This window comes from Myxine glutinosa, chromosome 6 (genome assembly GCF_964187855.1).
Source record: "Myxine glutinosa chromosome 6, kmMyxGlut1.1, whole genome shotgun sequence".
Taxonomy (NCBI): domain Eukaryota; kingdom Metazoa; phylum Chordata; class Myxini; order Myxiniformes; family Myxinidae; genus Myxine; species Myxine glutinosa.
In genome coordinates this window covers 161,977,471-161,992,294 of record NC_136266.1, presented here as the reverse complement: position 1 = coordinate 161,992,294, position 14,824 = coordinate 161,977,471, and the positions used below count along the sequence as shown (strand labels likewise).

Below are 14,824 nucleotides of genomic sequence, written 5' to 3'. Positions count from 1 at the left end.
GTGGAGACAGAGGTGGAGACAGAGGTGGAGAAAGAGGTGGAGAAAGAGGTGGAAACAGAGGTGGAAACAGAGGTGGAAACAGAGGTGGAGAAAGAGGTGGAGAAAGAGGTGGAAACAGAGGTGGAGAAAGAGGTGGAGAAAGAGGTGGAGAAAGAGGTGGAAACAGAGGTGGAAACAGAGGTGGAAACAGAGGTGGAGAAAGAGGTGGAGAAAGAGGTGGAGAAAGAGGTGGAGAAGAGGTGGAGAAAGAGGTGGAAACAGAGGTGGAAACAGAGGTGGAGAAAGAGGTGGAGAAAGAGGTGGAGAAAGAGGTGGAGAAAGAGGTGGAGACAGAGGTGGAGAAAGAGGTGGAGAAAGAGGTGGAGAAAGAGGTGGAGACAGAGGTGGAGACAGAGGTGGAGAAAGAGGTGAGAAAGAGGTGGAGACAGAGGTGGAGAAAGAGGTGGAGAAAGAGGTGGAGAAAGAGGTGGAGAAAGAGGTGGAGAAAGAGGTGGAGACATAGGTGGAGACATAGGTGGAGACAGAGGTGGAGACAGAGGTGGAGACAGAGGTGGAGAAAGAGGTGGAGAAAGAGGTGGAGACAGAGGTGGAGAAAGAGGTGGAGACAGAGGTGGAGACAGAGGTGGAGACCGAGGTGGAGACAGAGGTGGAGACAGAGGTGGAGACAGAGGTGGAGACAGAGGTGGAGAAAGAGGTGGAGAAAGAGGTGGAGACAGGTGGAGACAGAGGTGGAGAAAGAGGTGGAGACAGAGGTGGAGACAGAGGTGGAGACAGAGGTGGAGACAGAGGTGGAAACAGAGGTGGAGACAGAGGTGGAGACAGAGGTGCAGACAGAGGTGGAGAAAGAGGTGGAGAAAGAGGTGGAGACAGAGGTGGAGAAAGAGGTGGAGAAAGAGGTGGAGAAAGAGGTGGAGACAGAGGTGGAGAAAGAGGTGGAGACAGAGGTGGAGAAAGAGGTGGAGAAAGAGGTGGAGACAGAGGTGGAGAAAGAGGTGGAAACAGAGGTGTACAAAGAGGTGGAAACAGAGGTGGAGAAAGAGGTGGAGAAAGAGGTGGAGAAAGAGGTGGAGAAAGAGGTGGAGAAGAGGTGGAGAAAGAGGTGGAGAAAGAGGTGGAAACAGAGGTGGAGAAAGAGGTGGAGAAAGAGGTGGAGAAGAGGTGGAGACAGAGGTGGAGAAAGAGGTGGAGAAAGAGGTGGAGAAAGAGGTGGAGACAGAGGTGGAGAAAGAGGTGGGAGACAGAGGTGGAGAAAGAGGTGGAGAAAGAGGTGGAGACAGAGGTGGAGAAAGAGGTGGAGACAGAGATGGAGACAGAGGTGGAGACAGGTGCAGAAAGAGGTGGAGAAAGAGGTGGAGAAAGAGGTGGAGAAGAGGTGGAGAAAGAGGTGGAGAAAGAGGTGGAGACAGAGGTGGAGAAAGAGGTGGAGACAGAGGTGGAGAAAGCGGTGGAGACAGAGGTGGAGACAGAGGTGGAGACAGAGGTGGAGAAAGAGGTGGACATTCCATAGCTTGTGGAAAATACCAAACCATGGAAAGAAGGGACATTCCATGGCTTGTGGAAAATATTCCTGTAGAACAAGAGGTGGAGAAAGAGGTGGAGAAAGAGGTGGAGACAGAGGTGCAGACAGAGGTGGAGAAAGAGGTGGAGAAAGAGGTGGAGACAGAGGTGCAGACAGAGGTGCAGACAGAGGTGGAGAAAGAGGTGGAGAAAGAGGTGGAGAAAGAGGTGGAAACAGAGGTGGAAACAGAGGTGGACAAGAGGTGGACAAAGAGGTGGACAAAGAGGTGAAAACAGAGGTGGAAACAGAGGTGGAAACAGAGGTGGAGAAAGAGGTGGAGAAAGAGGTGGAGAAAGAGGTGGAAACAGAGGTGGAGAAAGAGGTGGAGAAAGAGGTGAGACAGAGGTGGAGAAAGAGGTGGAGACAGAGGTGGAGACAGAGGTGGAGAAAGAGGTGGAGACAGAGGTGGAGAAAGAGGTGGAGAAAGAGGTGGAGAAAGAGGTGGAGAAAGAGGTGGAGAAAGAGGTGGAAACAGAGGTGGAGAAAGAGGTGAGAGAAAGAGGTGGAGAAAGAGGTGGAGAAAGAGGTGGAGAAAGAGGTGAGACAGAGGTGGAGAAAGAGGTGGAGAAAGAGGTGGAGAAAGAGGTGGAGACAGAGGTGGAGACAGAGGTGGAGAAAGAGGTGGAGACAGAGGTGGAGAACAGAGGTGGAGAACAGAGGTGGAGAAAGAGGTGGAGACAGAGGTGGAGACAGAGGTGGAGACAGAGGTGGAGACAGAGGTGGAGACAGGTGGAGACAGGTGGAGACAGGTGGAGACAGAGGTGGAGACAGAGGTGGAGACAGAGGTGCAGACAGAGGTGGAGAAAGAGGTGGAGAAAGAGGTGGAGACAGAGGTGGAGAAGAGGTGGAGACAGAGGTGGAGACAGGTGGAGACAGAGGTGGAGAAAGAGGTGGAGACAGAGGTGCAGACAGAGGTGGAGAAAGAGGTGGAGACAGAGGTGGAGAAAGAGGTGGAGACAGAGGTGGAGACAGAGGTGGAGACAGAGGTGGAGAAAGAGGTGGAGACCGAGGTGGAGAAAGAGGTGGAGACAGAGGTGGAGAAAGAGGTGGAGACAGAGGTGCAGACAGAGGTGGAGAAAGAGGTGGAGAAAGAGGTGGAGACAGAGGTGGAGAAAGAGGTGGAGACAGAGGTGGAGACCGAGGTGGAGAAAGAGGTGGAGACAGAGGTGGAGAAAGAGGTGGAGAAAGAGGTGGAGACAGAGGTGGAGAAAGAGGTGGAGACAGAGGTGGAGAAAGAGGTGGACATTCCATAGCTTGTGGAAAATACCAAACCATGGAAAAGAAGGGACATTCCATGGCTTGTGGAAAATATTCCTGTAGAACAAGAGGTGGAGAAAGAGGTGGAGAAAGAGGTGGAGACAGAGGTGCAGACAGAGGTGGAGAAAGAGGTGGAGACAGAGGTGCAGACAGAGGTGCAGACAGAGGTGGAGAAAGAGGTGGAGAAAGAGGTGGAGAAAGAGGTGGAGAAAGAGGTGGAAACAGAGGTGGAAACAGAGGTGGACAAAGAGGTGGACAAAGAGGTGGACAAAGAGGTGAAAACAGAGGTGGAAACAGAGGTGGAAACAGAGGTGGAGAAAGAGGTGGAGAAAGAGGTGGAGAAAGAGGTGGAAACAGAGGTGGAGAAAGAGGTGGAGAAAGAGGTGGAGACAGAGGTGGAGAAAGAGGTGGAGACAGAGGTGGAGACAGAGGTGGAGAAAGAGGTGGAGACAGAGGTGGAGAAAGAGGTGGAGAAAGAGGTGGAGAAAGAGGTGGAGAAAGAGGTGGAGAAAGAGGTGGAAACAGAGGTGGAAACAGAGGTGGAGAAAGAGGTGGAGAAAGAGGTGGAGAAAGAGGTGGAGAAAGAGGTGGAGACAGAGGTGGAGAAAGAGGTGGAGAAAGAGGTGGAGAAAGAGGTGGAGACAGAGGTGGAGACAGAGGTGGAGAAAGAGGTGGAGACAGAGGTGGAGAACAGAGGTGGAGAACAGAGGTGGAGAAAGAGGTGGAGACAGAGGTGGAGACAGAGGTGGAGACAGAGGTGGAGACAGAGGTGGAGACAGGTGGAGACAGAGGTGGAGACAGAGGTGCAGACAGAGGTGGAGAAAGAGGTGGAGACAGAGGTGGAGAAAGAGGTGGAGACAGAGGTGGAGACAGGTGGAGACAGAGGTGGAGAAAGAGGTGGAGACAGAGGTGCAGACAGAGGTGGAGAAAGAGGTGGAGACAGAGGTGGAGAAAGAGGTGGAGACAGAGGTGGAGACAGAGGTGGAGACAGAGGTGGAGAAAGAGGTGGAGACCGAGGTGGAGAAAGAGGTGGAGACAGAGGTGGAGAAAGAGGTGGAGACAGAGGTGCAGACAGAGGTGGAGAAAGAGGTGGAGAAAGAGGTGGAGACAGAGGTGGAGAAAGAGGTGGAGAAAGAGGTGGAGACAGAGGTGGAGACCGAGGTGGAGAAAGAGGTGGAGACAGAGGTGGAGAAAGAGGTGGAGAAAGAGGTGGAGACAGAGGTGGAGACAGAGGTGGAGAAAGAGGTGGAGACAGAGGTGGAGAAAGAGGTGGAGACCGAGGTGCAGACAGAGGTGGAGAAAGAGGTGGAGACAGAGGTGGAGAAAGAGGTGGAGAAAGAGGTGGAGAAAGAGGTGGAGACAGAGGTGGAGACAGAGGTGGAGAAAGAGGTGGAGACAGAGGTGGAGACAGAGGTGGAGAAAGAGGTGGAGACAGAGGTGGAGAAAGAGGTGGAGACAGAGGTGGAGACAGAGGTGGAGACAGAGGTGGAGAAAGAGGTGGAGACAGAGGTGGAGACAGAGGTGGAGAAAGAGGTGGAGAAAGAGGTGGAGACAGAGGTGGAGAAAGAGGTGGAGACCGAGGTGCAGACAGAGGTGGAGACAGAGGTGGAGAAAGAGGTGGAGACAGAGGTGGAGACAGAGGTGGAGAAAGAGGTGGAGAAAGAGGTGGAGACAGAGGTGGAGAAAGAGGTGGATAAAGAGGTGGATAAAGAGGTGGAGAAAGAGGTGGATAAAGAGGTGGAGACAGAGGTGGAGACAGAGGTGGAGACAGAGGTGGAGACAGAGGTGGAGAAAGAGGTGGAGAAAGAGATGGAGAAAGAGATGGAGAGGGAGAGACGAAGACAGAGGTGGAGAAAGGGGTGGAGACAGAGGTGGAGAAAGAGGTGGAGAAAGAGGTGGAGAAAGAGATTGAGGGAGAGGGAGAGGGAGAGGGAGAGAGAGAGAGAGAGAGAGAGAGAGAGAGAGAGATTAACCTTTCACCAGTTACCTTGAAACAGGTTAATATTTATTGCTTCCTCCCGCAACCCCTCCCCTCAAGATCCACGATAGCGTTTATAGTGTCATGGAAGACATCCAGCCTTCATCCCGACGGGCCTAGTAGGCACTCCGCAGAGGAATAAGGACGACTCGAGAAACATCATTACCAGACAGTGTTAGAATTCCACACAATATCCAGCACTGTCAGGTAAGACGTTGTTCAAGCATCTCATGGACTTGCGTCTTGCCAAAATGTCTTCTGGTCGTTTGCTTTAATGCAGTTGAGATTGTCGAGGCTCGAACGCCCTTCCTTAAACATACTTGTGGGGGTAGACTATGGTTTTGGGATACAAAACTTGACAACAACAACAACAACAACAACAACAACAACAAGGGAGAAATAAATGAGAAATCCTCTTTAAACAAAATACTAAAATTCTCTCGAGTTCTTGAAATAGCAATAAATGCTCAAAAGTGAAAGGAAACCCACAAACACAAAAAGGATTTTTTTTTAACCCATAATTCAACAGGCAAAAGTCTATGTCGTCAAATGATCGAATACGAACCAATCAAGTTGCGAGGTGTATGAATTCAGTGGGCAGGAGTGAAGCGACCACGACAGGTGTTTCCTCCCCGAGAGGCTTCTTATATAGGTCGGCAGCAGCACACCTTTAGCAAATTCCTCCCCCTCCCCGGGGAGCGAACATGAGACGCTCGCAACCTATGCAAAGTCACCGTCACGTGATCTCCCTTCCGTGCCCGTTTGGCCAAAACTCACCTTTCTCGTTACCTGTGAGTTGCGACACGCCTTCGGTGCATCGTTACGCAACAAGAAGTGGTGGAAAAGGTACAAATAAGTCTTTATTTGATTAGACTTAAAATGCTTCAAGCTAAACAACTTCCAAGACATTCAGTGTGAACATGTCTTACAATTCTGCGCTCGCTGGACCGACAGATCGACACCTTGTTTCACATGAATCGGAGAAATTTAAATTTATTCTATGATAGTTACAGGTATGCTTGGAGATCGCCACCTTTACAGGTGTGCTTGGAGATCACCACCCCAGAAAGAACATTTAAAACATGCTACTCAGATTCCAAAATCAAAATTCATGTCTAACACCTTAATACTTAAGACAAAGATTACAAGTCATAAGATTTTCTGCCATGGGAACACCGCCCTTATACTCCCTTATACTCCCTTATACTCCCTTCATTCCACCGACATGAAACATAAAAATATCTCGGGAGAAGACAGGAATAAACTTTACAAAAGTGTTTCGAGTCCATGGATTGTCGCAGATTCAAGTCGTCGATGCTTTTCTTAACCTTAAATTCTGTTTATATTAATAATAACAACATTACACTTGAATCAAAATATTCAATGAGGTTATCAGTATAATTTCACAATTACAACCATTTTCGTGTTACAAAAAAACCCCCCAAAAAAAGGTACAAATAAATACTTAATCATACAAAGCACAGAATAATCAAACTTAATAATGTTCATTGCTCGAGTCATGGAGAATGCAGGAACGTAGGGCATTGTGAAAGTGTGGTGTAGTGGAAGGTAGGGGAGGGTAGGGGAGGGTAGGGGGCATAGAGGAGGGGGGGAAGGGAAGAATGGAGGGGAGAGGTGTGAGTGTAGCAGAGGAGAGGGTGGGGTTCAGCAGAGTGGAGGGTGGGGTCCAGCAGAGGTGAGGGGAAGGTGGGGTCCAGCAGAGGGGATGGTGGGGTCCAGCAGAGGGGAGGGTGGGGTCCAGCAGAGGGGAGGGTGGGGTCCAGCAGAGGGGAGGGTGGGGTCCAGCAGATGGGAGGGTGGGGTCCAGCAGATGGGAGGGTGGGGTCCAGCAGATGGGTGCAGCAGAGGGGAGGGTGGGTGCAGCAGAGGGGAGGGTGGGTGCAGCAGAGGGGAGGGTGGGGTCCAGCAGAGGGGTGCAGCAGAGGAAAGGGTGGGGTACAGTGGAAGGGAGGGTACCATGTGTAGCGGAGGGGAAGATAGGGGGCAGTGAAGAGAAGGGTGGGAGTCCAGGGGGAGGATAGATGAGGAGAGGTGCAACAAAGGGGTTGGTAGGTGTAGAAGGGTGCAACAGAGGGGAGGGCAGAGGTGGGGGTGAAATGGACAGGAGGGTAGAAGTGGGGGTGCAATGGAGGGGAAGATAGGTGTGGGATGTGATGGAGGGAAGGTCTGGGAGGGAGGCAGAACACATGGGGAGGTCAGGAAGGGAAGCAAAGAGGATGGGGAGGCCGTGAATGGGAGAAAAGTGGAGATGGGAGCTGCAGGGGAGATGAAGGCAGGAAGGAGAGGTGGAGACAGGAATGGGAGCTAGAGCCAGGCAAGCAGAGGGGAGGTTGAGGCAGGGAAGGACTGGAGAGGCGAGGTGGAGGCAGGGAAGGGCTGGAGAAGGGAGGTGGAGGCAGGGAAGGGCTGGGAATGGATGGGATGGGAAGGGATGGGAATGGGAGGAGAGACAAAGGCTGGAGTGGGGAGGGGATGTGGAAGCAGAGAAGCAGTGGGAACGTGGAGGCAGGGTAGGGAAGGCAGGGAAGGGATGGAGATGGGAACTGCAGGGGAGGTGGAGGCAGGAAGGGGAGGTGGAGGCAGGGAAGTGTTGGGGGAGGAAAGGGGAGACAGAGACAGAAGGGCAGGGAGGAAAGGGGAGCCAGAGACAGAGACAGAGAATGGTTGGGAAGAGCAGGGGAGCCCGGGGCAGGGAAGGGAGTGGAAGGGGAGGCAGAGGTGAGGCGGAGGCAGGGGAGGGCTGGGGTGGGGAGGCGAGGTGGAAGTAGGGAAGGAGTGGAAAGGTAGAGGCAGTGGAGGGGAAGGGGAGGGAAAGGGGAGGGAAGGTAGGGAAGGGCTGGAGAGGAGAGGCAGAGGCAGGGAAGGACTGGAGAGGGGAGGTGGGGGCAGAGAAGGGCTGTGGAGGAGATGCAGGGGCAGGTAAGGACTGGGGAGGGGAGGTGGAGGCAGGGAAGGGGAATGAAAACTGAGGGAGTGAAGGACTGGGGAGGGTAGCAGAGGTGGAGGCAGAAAAGTGGGGGGGGGGGGAGGTATGTAAAGGCAGGAAAGTGCTGAGAAGGGGACACGAATGCAGGAAAGGGATGCAGAGGCAGCATAGGGCTGGAGAGGGGATGCAAAGGCAGGGAAGGACTGGGGAGGGGAGGTGGAGGAAGGGAAGGGCTGTGGAGGGGATGCAGAGGCAGTGGAGGGATGTGGAGGGGAGGTGGAGGCAGGAAAAAGGGAGGGGAGGGGATGCAGAGGCAGTGAAGGGCTGTGGAAGGAAGGTGGAGGCAGGGAAGAGGAGGGGAGGGGATGTAGAGGCAGTGAAGGGCTGTGGAGGGGAGGTGGGAGGGGATGCAGAGGCAGTGAAGGGTGGTGGAGGGGAGATGGAGGCAGGGAAGGGGAGGGATGCAGAGGCAGGAAAGGGCTGGGTGAGGGGAGGTGGAGCCAGGCAAGCAGAGGGGAGGTGAAGGTAGGAAAGGACTGGAGAGGGGAGGTGGAGGCAGAGAGGGGAGGTGGAGGCAGGGAAGGGAAGGGAAGGGAGGTGGAGGCAGAGAAGGGAGGTGGAGGCAGGGAAGGGCTGTGGAGGGGATGCAGAGGCAGGGAAGGGGAGGGGAGGGGATGCAAAAGCAGGAAAGGGCTGGGGAGGGGAGGTGGAGCCAGGCAAGTGAAGCGGATGTGGAGGCAGGGAGGCGAAGGAGAGGTGGAAGAAGGGAAGGACTGGAGAGGAGAGGTGCAGGCAGGGAAGGGCTGTGGAGGGGAGGTGGAGGCAGGGAAGGGATGGGAAGGGGAGGTGAGATGGAGGCAGGGAAGGGCTGGGGAGGTGGAGGCAGGGAAGAGCTGTGGAGGGGAGGTGGAGGCAGGGAAGAGCTGTGGAGGGGAGGTGGAGGCAGGGAAGGGATGGGAAGGGGAGGTGAGATGGAGGCAGGGAAGAGCTGGGGAGGAGGAGGCAGGGAAGAGCTGGGGAGGTAGAAGCAAGGAAGGGCTTGGGAAAGGAGGGGGAGGGGAGGGGAGGGGAGGGGACGCAGAGGCAGGGAAGGGAAAATGCCTGGGGGGTGAGGTGAGAAGTCATGGTGAAGTGCGGACGTGCTGGAGGGGTAGGGTTCTTGTTAAAACGTTGATGGAACTCTTTGGAATTCGAAACAAGAGCATAATAAACCAAGTAGCACTTAATATAATTTTTGTACAAAGTGTTGATAACATCGACAGGACTTAATGTGCCGCTCAATCTTTGAGTGAGCACAAAACGAATATATAGGCGTAACCAACATCAAAACACCTTGCACTCTGGTACTTACTCAATTGCAGCTACAAGGGAGTGCAGGATGACAAATGGAAAGCAGCTATCATCATTACCAGGCAGTATTAGAATTGATTTCTACCCAATACCGCCCGGAATGATGGAAGCGGTTCCCCAAAGACACATCTTCCCTGCTGGACAAGCATTGTGCCATTTCCATGCACTCCACGAGCCTTCAGAACTCACTCGAAAGGTCTTAGTGAAACCCTCTTGAACCCTTTGCCAGAGCCTTAAAACAATCATAAATCTGCTCGAGCTTGTTTGTGTTCAGGGAGGACAAATGGTGGCTGTATATCACTGGAACATCAAGAAGCACACATGAGATGTTTGTCTCCTTTGAATTCACAAATTCATGATGTTAAAAGGGGCAGAATGGAGATTTGAGGAAAAGTGGAGGGGATGTCGGAGGAGGGGCGGGGGTTTTTTATGCATCTATTGCGCCATCAATATGTGCAAACAAAAATGGTCACATTTACCCCTTTCCCCAGGTAATACATCTTTCTACATGCCCTTTCTCTACTCCTATGACTCTGTCCTCACTCCTCATGCCATTCTCATCTTCAGACTCTCACATGTTGTCATAAAAATAGGAGAGCGCTTGGGATCGCATGTTCCTAACTCTGGATAGCAAATTGTCTGCCAATTGCTTTCTTGCCACACCAGTTGCATGAAATTTTGTTTTCAGCTAGGCCAAGCTAACCCACTTAAAAGTAAGAAATATTACCTCCTGCCACCCTTGCTGTGATTTATCTTAATTTATTTTCTGACTGCTGTAAGACACACAAGGCCCACATCAACTCAATTTCTGGGTCCATTTGATTGCAAAATACTATGATAAAAATTGACTTGACGGTTCAGTTTATTTTGAAAAAAAATAAGCTACAAATACAAAATAATAATAAAATCGAGCTAAAATAAAAATTCAATAAAAAGAAATGGCTGTGACTAGGCCCGAACCTTTGATTCCCACTCCCATCCACACCGCTACCCCTCCCAAAGGAATCCACTCCTGAAGCCGGTGCTTTTGGACTCATCCATTTGAAATTCTGTAAGAATGCCCTTCTGCTTTCCCAGACACAGTCGCCCTCAGCGTTTGCAGTTCACGATGTGTCCCAGAACAAGATGGTACCTGTCATGACACGGTCCGATTGCCGAGAGCTGTTGCGTCTGAGCCTCACACATTCTGGAATTCGGATCGCAAACGCCCACGCTGGACCCATACTTCTCAAAGCCACATCCAACAAAGTTTATGAACTGATGGACGGATGATTCACCTGAAATCTTTCTTTGGGGTGTTATGCAGGTGTGCTACTAAAAAGGGTTAAGTGATGCGTATTCAAGGCCTTACACCATTAAACCAATAAAAAAAAAGAAAATTCATCCCAAAAAACACGTGTGTATGTGTGAGTCATTATCTGCCCCCCCCCCCCCCCCCAACAAGAAGGGCTTGGAAATTCTCGGCAATATAACATGTGATAAATATAACTATGAGACATAAGTCTTGCAATAAAAAGTGACGTTAAAAAAAAAACAATACTGAAAATGATGGTACAGGGTTAATGTGAAGACAGTAGGCTGCAGGAGGGGAGGTTTCATCCAACAATATATCAATACATCTGCTGCTGATAAAAAAAAGTATTGTAAAAAAAAAAAAAAATTATAGAAATATATATATATATATTCAATATATATTCATTATAGTTCACTTCCGCTGAACTTGGGGACGATTAAGAAGAAGACCTTTGTTGGTCGAAAGCTTGTCGAAAATTAAAGATCGACCGTCCTGAAGCCACGTCCGCGTCTGATTTAATCTCCCGATTTTATATATATATATATATATATATCATTTCACCCTAACCTATTTTTCCAGCAGTGCCCATAACTTTTTCACACATCGAAAGAAGATATCATTAATCTTACCCTACCAACAAGGTATATTACACCTCTGCGCTGATTGGACGCTTTACCTGAGGGTCTCATTAAGCATAATGATCACAGGTTGTCGCGGAAGAGGCCAACGAGGCTCGGGACCTCGTTAAAGCTCGACTAACAAGAGTGGAGTAAAAAAAAAAAAAAAAAAAAAGTTATAAAAAAAACAGGCTCGTTAATAAGCTGCTCAAACACATCCCCAGCAATTACCCAACACGCCTGAACGAGTCGTTGATTACACTCGGGCACGCACATCACCAAAGTGCATCCACGCACGGTCAAACTCGCACTCGTATTCGATCATTACTACTGGGAAAAAGAAAACAAATAACTCAACCAACACACTGACTTGTACCCTCATAGAACCTACAGATAAACCAACAAGATCAGTATATGCACGGCAACTGGGAACCTCAACAGGTAGGCATATTCAGAGAGATGAAAAGGTAGCCTGTGCATGGGTAAAGGTACGCGCAATCAGTTCAGATAGGTCGGTGGGAGAGCGTCGTCCGATCGATTATATGAATCCTCCTCCACCCCTGAGGGTCGCTCCACCATTTTATTATGTCGGTGTTCACTACCTGCACAGAACACGAATCAAAGTGCAAGGTTTGAAGACAGGCGCATGCGTTCCGTGAGCTAGAGTTTATTCGTGCAATTGGCGACAATTTTAGGCACAAAACAACTTCTCTATTATAAACACTGCAATCTCTGCAAACTTTGGGAACATTGGAGAAAGAGAGTTTGGGGGTGGGGGTAGAGGGAAAGGGGGAGAAGTAAGCTGCTTATGGCTTTTCGCTGAAACCAGGCCCGACTAGCTCACATTGGTGAGATAAAGCTCCGAGCGAAACCCGAGAGGGCCCCATTGTTTTTGGCCATCAATGGGCCGATTTGTCCAAAGAGCTCGGACGGGGCGAGTCACTTGGACCCCCAAATTACAGGTTAGTGTGGTGCGGCGAGGCGGGTCTGGGCGCTGCTGCAAATGCGGCGACGGGCGGGCACTTCCTTCGCCAAAGTCTACAAAAGGTCTCCCCATCCGGCTGTAGAGTGCCAACAAGATTACGGGGGCTTTCTGCAAAGGAAATTATCAGACCGTATGGTCTGGTTTTAGGAAAGGTGAGGGGGAGTGGGAGTGGGGAAGAAAATTGCATTTAGGTCCAAAAAAACCCCCCCAGCTTAGGTCGTAAAATTCCCCAAATAAGTCACCATTTTATAATAAAAAACCTCAAACTCAACTATAACCTTGTGCATCCTTATCCTTCGACCTTGTGAAACTCAACTTGCAAAAACAGTAACTTCGGTTAAAAGGCGGAACCTATGATGACGTACAAATGACATTCAGGAAGAGTTGGGGGTGGTAGAAAGAGGTCAACTCTGGGACCAGGAATGTTACAATCAGCTAGGCCAGAAAACAAAAGTTTGAAAAAGAAAACAAAAAGAACAAAACAAAAGCACTGAAAAATGCAAATGCAACACGAAGCACTAAGTACAAATTACATGCGAGTTTGAGAAACCAAGCAAAGGTGTGATGATTTAGACGTATACATATGGCAACCACTGAACTCCACATTTACAATTGATCCAACGCTCGAAATGGAACCTGTGCAGAAATCAGATGCAAAGACAAATACATATGCAGACATCAAGGTACTTTAACACGAATGACAAGTGCATTAGTAGACATTGGACAAATACACAAGGTATGTGCATTTAAATATGGTTTGCAGAATCATGAGTCTGGGTTTCGGGTGAGAACGCTACATCGGTCAAAACCACCATTTCGTTTTACAGGTACATCGAGCAGGTGCATGCGATTGCAGGTAACCCGGAGTGAACGGCAACGTTATAAACGCAAGATAAAGCATCTGTTGGCCTGGGGAAAAGTGGAGCGTCATTAACTGGTCTGTTCCACAACTTCACCCCCCTAAAAAAAAGAATTCTGACTATCAAAAGTAGAAAAAAAGAACCAATCAATATATGTGGGCAAATTACCCGCCCAGACCAGGAATCGAACCCAGGTCCTCAGGCGAACCGTACCGGTGCTCTGCCATCTGACCTATCTGGGTGAACCCTGACCAGGAAAAGAAGTTTTTCTTAAATCAAGGTGATCTCGTTGTACAAAATAATCTTATTCCATTTAAAGTATGATGTAATTGTTATTATTTATATTAAAATAATCAACTCAATTTCCTCAACTTTGAGGGTGATTATTGATGCAAATGTAATGATGGATCAATAAATAAATACAATATAATATAATATAATATAACTTTAAAAAGCAAAAATCACAACAATAAGTCTGTACAGTCGTGTACAGTTGTACATCATACCGACAATCCAATACACAAAAAAGTATTGAAATTCTGCAAAAAAAAAAAAAAACAACATGAAAAATATTTACATTTTCAAAAATAAATTTATTTAAATAATAACACCTAATATCAGTTCGGATTTGCTTACTTTATGTGCGGAATACAATATAGACGAAAGAAAAATTTACAGGTATAATAAACGTTAAAATATCACAAATAACGTCGATTTCGATAACGATGAATGGAAGATGTCGTTAAATGGGTGGAAAAGAGAAATCGTAAGTTCGATATTTCTCAATAATTAATTTATAACAAACTACAAAGTAAAATCTTCTTACAACAGAAATTAAATATAATTAATCGACTCATCGAATATTTGGGGAATTTGTTGGATTTTCTTTTTGTCGAAGTTGTCCAACGTCTGAAGTTAAAAAAAAAATCGTCGCAGGCATTTTCTTTCGACGTTTAAACCAGGACCATTGCAGTCGTTCAATATATAGTACAAAGTACGTTTTGCGATAGAGATCCTTACAAAAATGCAGTTAAATCAACCGTAGTCTTGGTCTGTGCAGCCTCGGTCTGCGCAGCCCGAACACCTGGTCGCGCTCGCTCGTCTCCGCGTTCAAGATGTCCGCTCTCTCTCTCTGTCCCTGTCGCCCAGGCCTCATGACATGGATGTTTTTATTGCGCGCCGAACTCTGCACAGTCCAACCACTCCCTGTACCACTCACTTCTACCCCTCTCCTTTTACACAAACCCGTCCCAAAAAGGCCGCACGCATCACGGCTCCATTGGCTCACCTGCAGACGTAGCAGTAATTCATTGGGTGGCGCACCTGGTGGGGTCGCGACGGTCCGCCCACATCCACGAACCCCTTTCCTCCACCTTGATGCTCACGCACCTCGCATGCCCGTCACTATCCCTACCTGTCCTACATGTGGTCACACCTTTTTTTCCGACGCACTCCTCCCACCCCTAACTGTCGTTCCCACCTGCTTCCACCGACTGTTTGTTTGTTGAGTGGGCGTGCCGGCCATTCACGACCACAACAGGTACAGTGTCTCCGGCAGTGTACCTGGTCGCGAGGCAGCGTTTGCGCCGAACCTTCGGGGAGGGTAGCGCTAAGCTCCCGTTGATGGTTAACCAGGCCGTGCCAGGTATCACTGTTTAACTCAAATGGAACCGTGTGCGGAACAAAGGTGATGAACCAACTCACCGTCACCGGGCTTTGTGACTCCCAAGGGAAACGAGGAGCTTTCAATTCGGCGACATGAATGGGAAAAATAACAAAAACACAACCGGACAAACGGAGAAAAGAGCGTGAAAACATCATCGTGAACGAATGAGGATACAACTAAAATGTCGGTGTGGGTGTGAACTCCATACTATGCGGGTTTCAGATGGGGGACGGAACTCTGTCCCTCCCAGGTCTCAAAGTATCCACGTGTGTGTATGTATGTATGTATGTATGTATGTATGTATGTATGTAT

The 14,824-nt window shown here is 49.4% G+C and overlaps 1 protein-coding gene and 1 long non-coding RNA gene across 3 annotated transcripts in view; one reads left to right on the top strand and one right to left on the bottom strand.

Annotated features, from left to right (window-relative positions):
* The window catches only part of LOC144892693 (protein FAM200C-like), a 1,175,895-nt gene that overhangs the window by 864,708 nt on the left and 296,363 nt on the right, over positions 1–14,824 (top strand). The window lies entirely within an intron of this gene.
* Positions 11,653–14,741, bottom strand: LOC144892690 (uncharacterized). Of its 2 annotated transcripts, none has more exons than XR_013623905.1 (2): positions 13,867–14,741; positions 11,653–12,123 (listed from the first exon to the last, which is right to left on the bottom strand). It is a non-coding gene; the product is annotated as an uncharacterized LOC144892690 (long non-coding RNA). The 2 variants fall into 2 exon arrangements; XR_013623906.1 differs by having other exon boundaries at positions 11,653–12,094.